At 33.2% G+C, this 15631-nt stretch overlaps 1 non-coding gene across 1 annotated transcript; it reads left to right on the top strand.

Annotated features, from left to right (window-relative positions):
* The first annotated feature begins 12815 nt into the window (after positions 1-12815).
* Positions 12816-12921, top strand: LOC124106222 (U6 spliceosomal RNA). The gene has a single exon (XR_006856027.1). It is a non-coding gene; the product is annotated as a U6 spliceosomal RNA (small nuclear RNA).
* The last annotated feature ends 2710 nt before the right edge of the window (positions 12922-15631 follow it).

Below are 15631 nucleotides of genomic sequence, written 5' to 3' on the forward strand. Positions count from 1 at the left end.
AATATTAGCTTATTTTTAACTCATCTTTCAGGGTTCAGTTCAGGAAGCAACACTACTGAATTTTAAGGGGTTGAGGAACTAATGAAAGAAATGAGATCATGCATGAAATCAGAAAAGATGAAGACCTAAAAATGTGGATAACAGAATTAAAAAATGAGAGAAAGGTGGACTAGCCCTTCTCATGAACAACCAATACAGGTGAATAAGTCTGAATTTACAGCATATCCAAGAAGCCAAGTCCAGCTGCCAAAGTGGGATTACAAAGATTGAACCCTTCAGAGGTCTTTGCAACTGTGGCCTCTTGGGATTATCACCTGTACATGCTCTCTGCCAAATTGTAGATAAGCCTGCAAGGAGAGCTAGCCAGCAGGAGGGAGAGACACAAACAAGGACAAGAAATGGAAGATGGGTGACCTTCTGGGCAATTCTGTGCTTGTCTGTTATTGTATCACAAAGGACATCTGAAAATTATGCGTGCAGCTTCACAGTGTCTTCCAAATCTCATACACATTCCTCTTTTGGCCAGCTGTAATATGGAAAAATAAAGAAAAGCAGGCTTGGGGAAATAGAGTTCTCAGTTTATCCAAGTAAAATAGCTCAATTCAGCACATTCTCCCTCATCATTCTCTAGTCTTTGTTGATAAGAGAGTGTATTCCCCAGAGGTTGGTAACAGCAGGCACTACCATGCAGATTGAGAAAGTCCATTTTGGCCCCACACGTTCATGAAAATATACTGCAAAATTATTAAAATGAGTATGTTGTTCCTGGGGAATAGACAGATAATGGAGCACAACAGGCTGGGAGGCAGAATCGGGAATATACAAGAATGTATGAAATGATAAAGGAGGCACTTTGAGAGGGAATGGAGAAAGGGTACTGTTCAATCAATGGTGTTGGGAAGATTGGCAATCCATTTACAAGTAAAATTAAACTTTCATTTCTCATAATATATGGAAATAAACCACAAATTCAATCATGATAACGATTTAAAAATTAAAACAAAATATAAGAATCTGTGATAAGGTCTTCTGGAGTATAACAAGAATATTGATGATATCACAAAAATTCATGGCAGATTTGACAACACATTTTTTTAAAACAAGGAGAAAATAACATATCAAAGTGAAGTATTTGAAGCCTATGTAGCTAAAAGAGGATTAATAGTCAAAATGTATTATTATACATTCTCAATAAAAAAGAAGGAAACTAATAGAAAATGAGAAATATGGGTTTATTACACACATAAAAATAAACATAAAGCATTAATAAGAATATGGAATATTCAAGTTCTAGGGTTGCATTGAAAACCACAAATTGTACGGCATATAATGTTTTTCCTCCATCTGATGGGCAAAATAATAAGAAAGCTTGTTATGTTTCAATAGGGACTAGAATGTGTATATTAGATAGTCTCCTATACGTTTAGCAAGAGTGAAAATTAGTTTGAAATTTTGAGAATTTTGGCATTATTTTTTATCAAAATGCAGAGCAGTTTATACATAGGTATATAAATTAGAAGTATACATGCATGCATACAAAAATCTTAATTGGGATATTCTGTCGCAGCATTGTTTTTAGTAATAATATTTAAAAATAATCTAAATAGCCAACAAAAAGCAATTACTAAAGAATTCCAGCAGCTCAGGATGCTGAGGCAGAAGGATTATAAATTTGAAGAAAGCCTGGGGATATAGCTCAGTGTTAGGGCATCTCTGGGTTCAAATTCCAGTACTACCCAAAAATGTTAAACTCCAAATTATCTATTTTTCAAAGTATAATAACCATAAATATGTATATTCACATATGTAAAAATACCTACTCTTCTCAAAGCACTCACCAAATTTACTTCTTAGAAAATGAAGTAACCCATGGTTTCAATAATTTTGCTGATTTGGGCTTAGAATAATATTTGAGGAACTGGGTGTCATGATGCATACCTGTAATTCCAGCTACCCCCATGCCTGTAATCCCACTTACTCAGGAGGATGAGGCATACTGATTGCAAGTTTGAGGCCAATCTGGGAAATATAGGAGGCCCTGTCTCAAATTAAAATAAGTTCAATTCCCAGTACTAAAATAAATAAATTAATTAATATAATATATATTATATATATACATATATGTGTATATATGTATACACACACACACACACACACACACATATATATATATATATATATATATATATATATATATATATATGATTTGATAAATGGTAGCTAGTGACTCAAACCTGGATACCAAATAATTCTTAGATCCCACAAAGTTTCATTTATTGTTTTAAATTGAGTGACTATTAAATGAAGCATCGTAAAAGTCATGATAAAAATATACTTTCCAGTATTTCTTAAAAATCTATAGGCAACAGTTGGCAAGAATTCTGCAAGTCAGGTCAACCATCAAGCCTGCTATGATCCCTACTTATCCTTTTTACTCACTTCTTTTACCTCTGTCACCTATAGTTCTTCGTTCTTGTTTTGCTTATTTTTTTTAAACGGTTTTCATTATCATTATTTGAATACATAAAATTCTTGATTTGGACCCACTTCCTTGGAGTTTAGTCTACTGTTAGAATGACACTTGTCAACAAAATAATGAAGTCAGTTTGTTTTAGGGCTTCCTGATGGGTGTCTTTCATTTGTATAATAATAGTATCCCCATTGTCCATAGTAGTGCATCAGGCATATTATGAAACTTAAGTTAAAAAATGAATAAATAAATGGAATCAGTGGCTGTGGAACAGAAAAAAAGGGTAACTGGTTAGACCTTTGCTCTCATTAGTTAAATGTTACCAATGAGCTAATCAACTGTACTTATGGTTGAATACCAGAGAACAGTTGGAGTTTTAAGAAGAAACATAATGTGATTAAGTTTCTCTACCTCTCTGTGGCAGCAAAGTATCCTCTGACTTGCTACTTAGAGAAAGTGAGTTAGTTGGCTCTTGATGTAGATCAGAACCAATTTGGCAGAAAAAAGATAAAAGTGAAAGCTACTATTTAGGTAAATTTGTACTAAGACAAAGTGATTAGGTCAAAATCCAAGGTCATCATAGCTGTTTTCAAAGAGGAGATGAAGAATATCCCTTATCCACTCTCTTTCTGGGAAATTCTTAGGTTTAACTTGAGAAGTAAATGAATTTAAAATAAAGCAATGTACTCGAATTTTATAGTCTCAAGTTGACTCTACAAATAAGTTGAGTACCCTGACAATGGGATATTTTCTCTTCAATCAGAACTAATTGAAACTTACATGACTCTTAATCTGTTCTAGAAATTTCCTATATGTAAGGTATAAATGACTTGGGAAATGAAATGAATATACAGAACATCAGGACTGATTCACTCAAATTTCAACTTTAATCTGATAGCACTTCTAAATTCAGAGAAAGCAACTTAAAGTATGTAATTTATATTTTAACATTTTCATTTGATCTGTCACTTGATCTTTCTCTTCTGAACTAAATGGCCTCAGCATACACATGGGGAGACTTGAAAGAAAGTGAAGTCTTACTTTTTAATTAGAGCAAATGTGTTAAATGGATATAAAGTAATTTGAATACAGCAGAGACCTCTTAAATCTCTCACAATAAATCTGGAACTGCAGCAGGTCTATCTTTGCACCATAGATTTTGTTAAGGTTGGGCCTGAAATACGACAATGAAATGAATTTGCTACTAATGCAATCAAGTGTTTCAGTAATTCATGAGAAAGTAATTCCTCAATGTACATGACTCACTTAATAATTTAAGATTTTTCAGACTTAATAATAGAACTGATGGGCTCTTCATAGACTACTAAATAAAGGAATTCAGTACCTGCTATAAGTATTGTATTTCTTAAATTCAGTTCAGTTTATTTCATGGAATAAAAATTCTTTGAAAAATATCTGTTTCTATGTGGTAATTTTATAGACACCACCATGCAAAAAAAATTCTTCCTTCATAATTTATGATCAGTCTGGTTCTATATATTAAATATTTGAATAAAATGTTCAATCATACAACTAGTTGAATGTTTATCATATATAAAAATTATTTATTACTTGTTTTTTTTTTTTTGAGGAACAGTGATCAGTGTAAAAGAGATGCAGTAAGGGTTATATAAATATCATTTCTATTTGGTATATTTATAGACAAGATTTTTTTCTTTAAGACATGTATTTGAAAATGCTGGCCAATATATATTACCTATGCTATGAAGGAAATAATTTGCTAGCATGTAAGATGATAATTTTTTTTTCAATCTGACATTTACTGTATACTCTTAACTAGACAATGTAAAGAGAGACCGATGAAGTTCATTTCTTTTTAATGCTTCTAATTCACCACTACTTTTGATTTCTTTAATCCAATTTTCTATATATTATATGAGAATCCTCCAATACTATAAAAATGCCCTTATAGTCATAGCTTCTGATATTGAAGGTTTAAAACTCTTTTGAAAAAATTTAAATGTATCCTATCTGCTTAGAATACTGTACCAACATGTTTCTTTGAGCTTGTTAAAATTTCAAATAGTCTTCCCCTCACAGAAATAATGTTGGCTTTTATCCAATAGGTTGTTTTGTTATTTAAGTTATGTGAAACATGACAAATTTTATACTGTGCTTAGAGGGAGCAGAGAAGGTTGTCTTAATTTAATTCAAGCTAAATTCCAGCTACAAAGCACTCCAAGACGATAATTGGACTACACAAACTAAATAAAAGGCATCTGGTTACCCAGGTGAACGCTTACACAAGGTTTGTCATTAGTGTTATATATTTTTGTGACCTAGTTTGGGTTCAAAAATCAACAATAGTTTTCAGCATAGGAACAATGGTTTTCAGTATAATAGTATAGATGTCCTCTGGATCCCCTTTATGAACCTCTAGTGTTTCTTTTTTTGTTGTTCCCCCCCCCCCCTTTCTCTCTCTTTCTTTCTTTTCCAGTTCTGGGGATAGAACCTAGGGTCACTATACACAGCTTCATCCTCAACATATTTTTAAAAATTTTTTGAGACAGGGGTCTCATCAAGTTGCCCCGGATGGCCTCAAAATGCCACTTGCTATCCTCCTGCTTCACCCTCCAAAGTTATTGCGATTATAGTAACTTTGTGCCACCACACCTGGCTAGAATAGTGGTTTGCAGTTCACCTTGTTAGACATTCTCCCCTTAAGCACTTGTTATCAAGTATCTCTCAAGACTCAAGAGATTATATCCAGGCCAGGTTCTGGGGAATCAGCATTTTCACAAGTGTCTCTCACTCAGTTGGTTGTTTTACACAAGAAATTTTTAGAAACACTTTAAACAATCTACCTGTTGAGTAAAATCTTTCATTGAATTTTAAATTTTAAGTCAGGATGTGCATATGATGAGTTTGAGATTAGTCCTTATATATTATAAAACTCTAAATTTGAGGGTCTTGAGAAGGAATGGTGGGTTGATGGTATTACCATGACTGTGATGCCTCAATACTGGTCTATCCTGAAGAATTAAAATACTGCACAAACTCTAAATATCTAAATAGAAAACGTTGACTTGAGGTCAAAGATGAAAGTGTTCAAGTTTATGGCTGTCTCTGGTCTCACAATATTCTACTACTCCACGGATCTGTTGCAAAATTTCCACTTGTAAACTGTCCACATGTTTAGTTACTAGGTGAATGAAATTAATAACCATCTCCTAAGGTATGTGAAAATATTAAAATTGTCAATATAGCTAAAATGTTTAACATTGAATATGCATAAGTCAAAGCTTAATATAAAATATCTGTTAATATTGTTACTATTGTTATAATTATTATCATTATTAGAATAATACAGTAGCAATGATTTCCTTTTAGTTTAACCCCTAAATTAGACTAGGTTGGCATATTCAATAGTTGTATTGTTTTTGCTGTCTATAGAATTACAACATTAAATGCCAAGGATAACATTGCAGTGCATGTTTTCATTACAAATAAGAATTTGATTAAACTACAAAACAATACTTCATAAGTAGAATGCTGTAATGTGACATGTTGGTTTAAAAGTGAATGCAATTTATGTGTTAATTGAAAGAAACAAAAGATCCTACAGATTTATGTGGCATTTTCTCAGATTTTGCTAATCCTCCCAGTTCACCAATTGGTCATTCCATTTTTCTTTGATTTACTTTGATGTGGGACATAATCAGATTACTCAGAAAATAGGCCAAGCAAACTCCTATGGAGCTAAGTAATTGGGATTGTATAATTAAGTGTTATGAAAATTGAAAGGGAAGTTTAAAAATCTGTCAGTTTGGTCCTACCCAAATTGTTCCTTCAACTTTTTTGGTAGACTAAGCATTTCTAGGAGAGCCAAAATGCACATCACCCATATTGAAGGTTCTGAGGTATCTTCATATGAAATATTTTTAACTTTATTTTCTCAATGTTTCCAATGTTTAATTAAATCATCACTTATCTCCTGTATTAATTTGCTTATTTTCTCAAAATACCTGTTAGCATCTTGAACAATGTATTATTGTTTTATGAAACAAAATTTTAGAAAACATTGTTCTCACTCAGAAATTCCTTTTATAGAGAAAAAAATAAGAGATCATAAAATTAAGTGAATTATACAAGGACATAGAAGTTAATTAATTTCAGTAGTTAATATAATACATAGTAGTTAATGTAGTCAATATAGGTGTATGTGTATTCATTACTGTTCAAACTAATCACGTAGCAGGAAATTCTATTCCTTATCCAGACAGTTCTAAGAATCTGAGTTATATCATTGTTATTTTTTTTCCTGGAAGTTTTTTATTTGAACAGAATTGTTTTCTCAAATAATATGCTAATAGTAGATTCTCAATAAATATTTGTTAATGACTTGATTCATGTTTGAAAAGTCTGACAGACACTGATAAACAGAATTGAGGACTTAGTTCAAGAACACCAAAGAATTGCTATTTTAACTGCATTCAACTGTCTTCTCTCCCAAGGGGAAAAATGTATTAAATTGATGTGGTCAACTGTAAATCACATTCTGTATCCTTGACCTCGGTTTCACATAGTCTATCTTCGCAGGTAGAGAGCAGGTGTGTTTAACCTTCGTAGAAATGTACATGCATGCTGTTTGTCTTTACATTGATTGCTAGATCTGGTGCCAAAAGAATGTTGTTCAATTCTCATCCATGCTTGGAGTTTACGACTGTAAATTAAACTTGACAAAGTAGGGATTGTTGGAAAATCAACTGAGTGAATTTTCAAAACTTCTTTTATCTGGCAATATTATATAGAAAATTGAACTCTGTGTGACCATCAGTACAGCATACAAAGACAAACATAGGGAGGGGACTCCATAACTCTTTCGTGTCTGTAGGTCTAGGATCTTGGGCAGTTTTGTAAATATCAAAAGAAGATCAAATGGTATAACAATTTTTCTGTGAATCTTTCTTCCTTTCTTTTATGTTTTCACTAGGGTCATGCTTGCCTTAGATTTATTGGGCATGTAAACCTCAGTAAGATCTGGACAGCATTATAGCATCCTATGGTAGAAAAAGCATCATTATTCCCTAAGTCATTGTATACTGTAACAAAACCAAAAAGATAGAAAAATAGTATATTAGACCTCTAATCTGGCTTGTCAATGTTTATATTTGACTAACCATCTGCAAAATGACTACTATAAATAAAGAAAAGGGAAAGATTAGTCCCAATCTCTACCAAGGGCCATTTTTCATACAATTCATCAAATCTGCACTCCAACAAGCAAAATTAGGGGTCCAGTACACTATTCTGTATTGACTAAGATTATATGAAATCTTAGTCAATTACACAATCTAGTGAATAGGAATGTATCTGCCAGAATTTTATTTTGCTTTGTTTCTCTCTTATTTTTTGAAGTAAAATAATTAAATGTATTTATTGCGTATCATGTTGAAATATATACCAACTTATTGCTTTGAATAGAAATAAACAATGTTATTTTAATAATGATGGTGAGAATAATAGTGAAATTAAAACACATTTCAAGAAAATAACATTTGTGAATGAATATTTTGGTCAAGAGAAAGGGAAGTTTCCATCAATTCTTAGGCAGATCACATGGGCTGCTTCCATTTACGTAAGAAAGTATACTACCCAAGTGAGTACAGAAATATTTCTATAGCTTTCCAATCTCAAATATGTCTATAATCAGTCCTGATTTCTATTGCCCCCACTAAGGGTAAAAAGAAAAGGAAACAGAGGTCACTGTTTTAGTGATTAAAACTATAAATACAGTGCAGGTAAAAGAAAGATATGTTCAGGAGGCTGAGATGGGAGGAGAATCACGAGTTCAAAGCCAGACTCAGCAACAGCGAGGTGCTAAGCAACTCAGTAAGACCCTGTCTCTAAATAAAATACAAAATAGGGCTGGGGATGTGGCTCAGTGGCCGAGTGCCCTAAGTTCAATTCCCGGTACCACCCCCCCCCATTTACCCTCCTCCCCCCGCCAAAAAAAAAAAAGATTTTGTGGAGTATTTTTGCTAGTATGAACTTCACCTGTCTTGGTGCCTTAGATTTGTTCATTCATAGACTTTCTAAGCCCCTTTGTGGTCTTGTTGTCTTGCCTTCTTGCTACTATCCTGTTGCTATTCTCTCCCGAAATCACCTTCCTCACTGAAATGGAAGCTACTGTCTAGAGTCAGCTTCTCAATTCATGCCAGCAACAGGATTAGTATATAGAAATGACTGAAGACTCACCTCAAGGATCCAGGTAGAGACAGTTTTTGTGGATAAGAGCTGACGGGGGCCACAGGTGCAGATGGTGTAAGACTAACTTAATTATTTTGACCTGATATTGATACTAAGCTTACTTCCTTAGGGTATAAGGAGACACATGAGAAATATTCCAAAATGAAGATTGTTCTTTGGCTCTCTTTGAAATCATATTGTTTTCCTCATGGTCAAACTAAGTTTTGACCAAGAACTTTATTCTCAGGTCAAGTTAACCAGTAAAGTTTTCTAAACAGGCAAGAAAATGCTTGGTTCACATTTACTGTTTTAAAAGCAGTCAGGGATTAGTGTATCTCTGAGCAGAATGATGTGTAGCAGTGTTTCTCAGTGATTGTCCTCAGACCGTCTACATCAGAATCACCTGGGAGGAATGGAATGAGAATAAGATATTTGCTTTTTATGAAGAATTGAGTGCTATGCCCAGTATTGTCTGTGACTCATATGTATGCAGAGCCTAAAATGGGCTCAAGAGAAACAGTCCTAGTTCAATCTTGGTGTAGTCATTTGCTACTTGTAGAATCTGGGGAAATCATATAACTTAACTGTGTGATTTCTTATACACAAAACATAAATTCTTCTGAAATTTTAAGATTGAAAAAAAAATGAAATAAAAAATTTATGTGAAATGGCCAAGTACTTAAAACATGTGTTTATATTCAGGTGCAATTTTTTTAAAAAAATGTTTTTTTTAGTGTACTATAGTTATACACAATAATGGGGTTAATTTTCACATAATCATACATATATGGAATTTAGTTTCTCCATATCAGTCCCCAGTGCTTCCTCTTTCCATCCCTTCCTCTCTCTCACTAATATCCTTCCTCTATTCTACTTCATTCTTCTATTTATTTACTATTTTTAATTGGTGCTTTATAGGTAGACATAACGGTGGAATTCACTGTTGTATGTTTACATATGTGTGCAGCATCATTTTGTCTACTTAATTTCACATTTTCTCTCTTTTTATGTCTTTCCTCCTTCCCTCTCTCTCTCCTTATTCTATTCCACTGATATTCCCTGTACTTTTTGTGAGATTATGAGACCCCCAACTCCTGCATTCTCCACCAATTACTTTCTTCTAGCTTCTTCATATGAGAGAAACATTTGACCCTTGACTTTCTGAGCTGGCTTGTTTCACTGAGCTTGAGTTTCTCCAGTTCCATCCATTTACCATCAAATGACAAAACTTCATTCTTCTTTATGGCTGAGTAAGACTCCATTGGGTATGCATTTCACATATTCTTTATTCATTCATCTGTTGATGGGCACCTGGATTAGTTCCATAACTTGGCTATTATGAATTGTGCTGCTGTAAACATTGATTTGGCTGTGTCACTATGATATGCTGGTTTCAGTTCTTCTGGACAAACTCATGAGTCCAATAGCTGGATCTATTGGTGGTTCTATTCCAAGTCTTTTGAGGAAAGTTTGTGCTACTTTCCAAAGTGGTTGTACTAATTAAAAGTCTTACCAACAATATATAAGTGTAGCCCCCCCACACACATTCTTATCAGCATTTATTCTTTGAATTCTTGATGACTGCCATTCTTACTGGTGTGAGATAAAATCTCAGTGTAATTTTGATTTGCATTTCCTTAATTGCTAATGATTTTGAACATTTCTTGGCCATTTGTATTTGTTTGTTTGTTTGTGAATTAGCTGTTTAATTCTTTTGCCCAATTATCAATTGTGTTATTTGGATTTTTGGTGTTAAGATTTTGGAGTTCTTTACATATTCTGGATATTAATCCCCTGTAAGACAAATAAACTGACAAAAATTTTCTCCCATTCTGTAGGCTCTCTCTTCAAGCTTTTGTTTCCTCTAACATGCAGAAAATTTATTTTTAATTTGATGCCATCCCATTTATTGAATCTTGTTTTATTTCTAGAGCATTAGGAAGTTGGTGTCTGCACCGTTATGTTGGATTGTTAATCCTATGTTCTCTTTTAGCAGTTTCAGAGTTTCTCCTCTAGTTCCTAGGTCTTTGATCCACTTTGGTTTGGCTTTTGTGTAGGGTAAGAGACGGGGTCAAGTTTCATTCTTCTATATATGGATATCCAGCTTTCCCAGTACCATTTGTTTAAAAGGCTCTTTTTAGCAACATATATCTTTGGCACCTTTGTCATGTATGAAATGACTGAAACTATGTGAGTTTGTCTCTGTGTCTTCGTTTCTATTCCATTCATCTTCATGTCTATTCGATGCTAATACTATGATGTTTTTATTACCATAGAAAAAGGCAAATTTTAAATAAAACTCATTTTCATATACTCCTTTCTGGACTCTGTAATGAGTTATATGTGCTTGTCAATTTTGCAAAATTAAAATATTTCTTCTCCAGTTAAGTTGATTGCTGTGTCACACCCTATGTCTATTGATGTGCTTGCTATAACCACTGACATTTTTAAGAATCGACTAAGGGATGGTGAACTGAGAACATTGGTTTCTGCTGAACAGGATTAGCAGCTGTAGAATAGATTGCCTTCAAGGATTATGCCTACCCCACTGTTAGAACTCTCTCATCATGGAGACCCAAAAGTGCAGGATTGGAAATCATTTGCTATGAGTATGTCCAACAGAAGTGAACAATACCAGTAATATATGAGAAATGCAGATGAAATAATGTCTGGAATGCATGTAACCATAGCTACTATAGGAAACATTTTATTTCTTATCAAACATAAAAAATATAAGCAAAGATTTGATTCTTAAAAACGTCTACTGAAAGTACAATCTTTGTCAGGAATTCAGACACATGGCATGCAATTTAAATTCATAAGATATTATTTTTATTTTTTCTAAGAAATCACTCAGTAGCATTATTACAACTTATGAGTTTGTGAGTAAAAGCATATAGTACCACTATAAACACAAAGTGTATCTATGTGGGAAGCTTGTATATCCCAACCATCAACAATAAAAATAAAATTCTAACAAGCCTAACATTGGAAAGAATGAATTATATTTATATCTTTTTAGACAAAAAAACACTGTAAAGTAATAGTCCTCTCCTAAAGTAATCAAAGATATACAGTAAAAAATAAAATAAAATAAAATGCAGAGGAAATATATTTTTAAAAGTATGTTAAACACAAATAAGGAAATTTATTATTTTTTGGATTTTATGGTGCTTGAAATAATTCAGTTTTTTTTATTTTGATTTTTTAGTATTTTCCTGCTTTGAATAAATGTTCATGTTTGTACTTAATTTTTAAATATTGTTGTGTTTTTTTTTCCTTTAATAGGGTCCCATACTTATGTAAACTTCAGGAACTATAATGTTTGGTTATACTTTCTTAGACATCCAATACATGTGATGGTGGATGCTGTATTTGTTAATATCAGAGCACAAAATTCAAACAAAAAGAAGTTTAGAATAAAAATTTAAATTTTCTAGTTTAAACATCCAAGTAAATAATTAAAATACATGATGAATTTTTTAATGTCTCCCTTTTATTTCAGTTAAAGAAAATGGAAAAAAGAGTTGTCATTCTAAGACATAATTGCATAATGGTTGACTTGCCTTTTAAGTTATAACCATAGGGTCATAGTAAACATGACACAATAGAAACTCACTTAGGATACACTAGTTAAAATGCTTCATGTATACAAGTATTCACAGAAAATAAAATTCCACAGAGGAGATAGGAATAACACAAGAGATGAACCCCAAAGTTTAAAAAACACATTCTTCTGATTTAGCATTACCAAATATTATCAAGATTACATCAGCAATGAAATCTAGTATTTTCAGAATAAGTATCAAGTTTTTAGTTCATTATCATTGTTATTTTCTTTCACATTGTTCTAAGCTGAAATGCTTTTTTTTTTTTTTTTTTTTTTTGGTAAGTGGACTTAGAAGTCATTAGATCTTGTTGGAAAATACAAGTTCTTAAAAACTATTGCTATTAGAAGTCATGGAAATGCTATTGAATGCTGGCATCAAAGGGCAAAATTGCCTTAGCAATATACTTCACATCATTATGAAGCCATCTGATACAATTTCCCTAGATGGATTTTTACTCTTCCAAGAGGTGATTTTTGAGGAAGGTACTGAATATTGAAACAATCAGAGTACAAAGTATGATAAGAGTGCTCGCTTCGGCAGCACATATACTAAAATTGGAAGATACAGAGAAGATTAGCATGGCCCCTGAGCAAGGATGACACGCAAATTCGTGAAGCGTTCCATATTTTTATGTCAGATAAAGAATTCAGGATATACATGCTTCAGATGATCTGGAGTCTCAAGGAAGACATCAGACAGCAAAATCAGACAATGAAAGATCACTTCAACAATGAATTACATAAACAAATCCAAGAAGCAAAAGATCAACTATACAGGGAGATAGAGGTTATAAAAAACAAACAAACAGAAATCCTAGAAATGCAGGAAGCAATAAACCAACTTAAAAACTTAATTGAGAATACTACCAGCAGAGTAGAACACTTAGAAGATAGAACATCAGACAATGAAGATAAAGTATTTCAACTTGAAAAGAACATAGACAGCTCAGCAAGACTGTTAAGAAACCATGAGCAGAACATCCAAGAAATATGGGATAACATCAAGAGACCAAATTTAAGAGTCATTGGGATACAGGAAGGGACAGAGTTTCAAACCAAAGGAATGAGCAATCTATTCAATGAAATAATACGAGAAAACTTCCCAGACTTGAAGAATGAGACAGAATCCCAAATCCTAGAAGCCTACAGGACGCTGAATGTGCAAAATCATAAGAGACCCACACCTAGACACATTATAATGAAGATGCCCAACATACAGAATAAGGAGAGAATTTTAAAAGCTACAAGAGAAAGGAAGCAGATTACATTTAGGGGTAAGCCAATCAGGATAACAGCTGATCATTCAACACAGACTCTGAAAGCTAGAAGATCCTGGAATAACATATTTCAAACACTGAAAGAAAATGGGTTCCAACCAAGAATTGTGTTTCCAGCGAAATTAAGCTTCAGGATGGAAGATGAAATTAAAACCTTCCAGGATAAACAAAAGTTAAAAGAATTTGCAGCTAGAAAACCATCTCTTCAAAACATCCTTGGCAAAGCATTACAGGAAGAGGAAATGGAAAATAACAATGAAAACCAACAGTGGGAGGTAGGACAGTAAAGGGGGGAAAATAATCAAAGAGGAAAACAAACCATGTTTAGTAACATAAATAAACAAATGTGGCTGGAAGAACAACCCATATCTCAATAATAACCCTAAATGTTAATGGCTTAAACTCACCAATTAAGAGACACAGGCTAGTAGAATGGATCACAAAACAAGACCCAACAATATGCTGCCTACAGGAGACGCATTTGATAGGAAAAGACATACATAGGCTGAAGGTGAAAGGTTGGGAAAAATCATATCACTCATATGGACTTCGGAAACAAGCAGGTGTGTCCATACTCATATCAAATAAAATAGATTTCAAGCCCAAGTTAATCAAAAGGGATAAAGAGGGACACTACATACTGCTCAAGGGAACCATACACCAACAAGACATAACAATCATAAATATATATGCCCCTAACAATGGTGCAGCTATGTTCATCAAACAAACTCTTCTCAAGTTCAAGAGTCTAATAGACCACCATACAATAATCATGGGAGACTTCAACACACCTCTCTCGCCAATGGACAGATCTTCCAAACAAAAGTTGAATAAGGAAACTATAGAACTCAATAACACAATTAATAACCTAGACTTAATTGACATATATAGAATATACTACCCAACATCAAGCAGTTACACTTTTTTCTCAGCAGCACATGGATCCTTCTCAAAAATAGATCACATATTATGTCACAGGGCAACTCTTAGACAATATAAAGGAGTAGAGATAATACCATGCATCTTATCTGATCATAATGGAATGAAACTGAAAATCAACGATAAAAGAAGGAAGGAAAAAGCATACATCACTTGGAGAATGAACAATAGGTTACTGAATGATCAATGGGTTATAGAAGACATCAAGGAGGAAATTAAAAAATTCTTAGAGATAAATGAAAACATAGACACAACATATCGGAATCTATGGGACACATTGAAAGCAGTTCTAAGAGGAAAATTCATTGCTTGGAGTTCATTCCTTAAAAAAAGAAAAAACCAACAAATAAATGATCTCATACTTCATCTCAAAATCCTAGAAAAAGAAGAGCAAAACAACAGCAAAAGAAGTAGAAGGCAAGAAATAATGAAAATCAGAGCTGAAATTAATGAAATCGAAACAAAAGAAACAATTGAAAAAATTGACAAAACTAAAAGTTGGTTCTTTGAAAAAATAAACAAAATCGACAGACCCTTAGCCATGCTAGCGAAGAGAAGAAGAGAGAGAACTCAAATTACTAACATACGGGATGAAAGAGGCAATATCACAACAGACACTTCAGAAATACAGAAGATAATCAAAAATTATTTTGAATCCTTATACTCCAATACATTAGAAGATAGTGAAGGCATAAATAAATTTCTTAAGTCATATGATCTGCCCAGAATGAGTCAGGAGGATATAGACAACCTAAACAGACCAATATCAATCGAGGAAATAGAAGAAACCATCAAAAGACTACCAACTAAGAAAAGCCCAGGACCGGATGGGTATACAGCAGAGTTTTACAAAACCTTTGAAGAGGAACTAATACCAATACTTTTCAAGCTACTTCAGGAAATAGAAAAAGAGGGAGAACTTCCAAATTCATTCTACGAGGCCAACATCACCCTGATACCTAAACAAGACAAAGACACTTCAAAGAAAGAAAACTACAGACCAATATCTCTAATGAACCTAGATACAAAAATCCTCAATAAAATTCTGGCGAATCGGATACAAAAACATATCAAAAAAATTGTGCACCATGATCAAGTAGGATTCATCCCTGGGATGCAAGGCTG

This window comes from Marmota monax, unplaced genomic scaffold, assembly GCF_021218885.2.
Source record: "Marmota monax isolate L192 unplaced genomic scaffold, Marmota_monax_Labrador192_F-V1.1 WCK01_AAM20220418_F8-fsc00034, whole genome shotgun sequence".
Lineage (NCBI taxonomy): Eukaryota > Metazoa > Chordata > Mammalia > Rodentia > Sciuridae > Marmota > Marmota monax.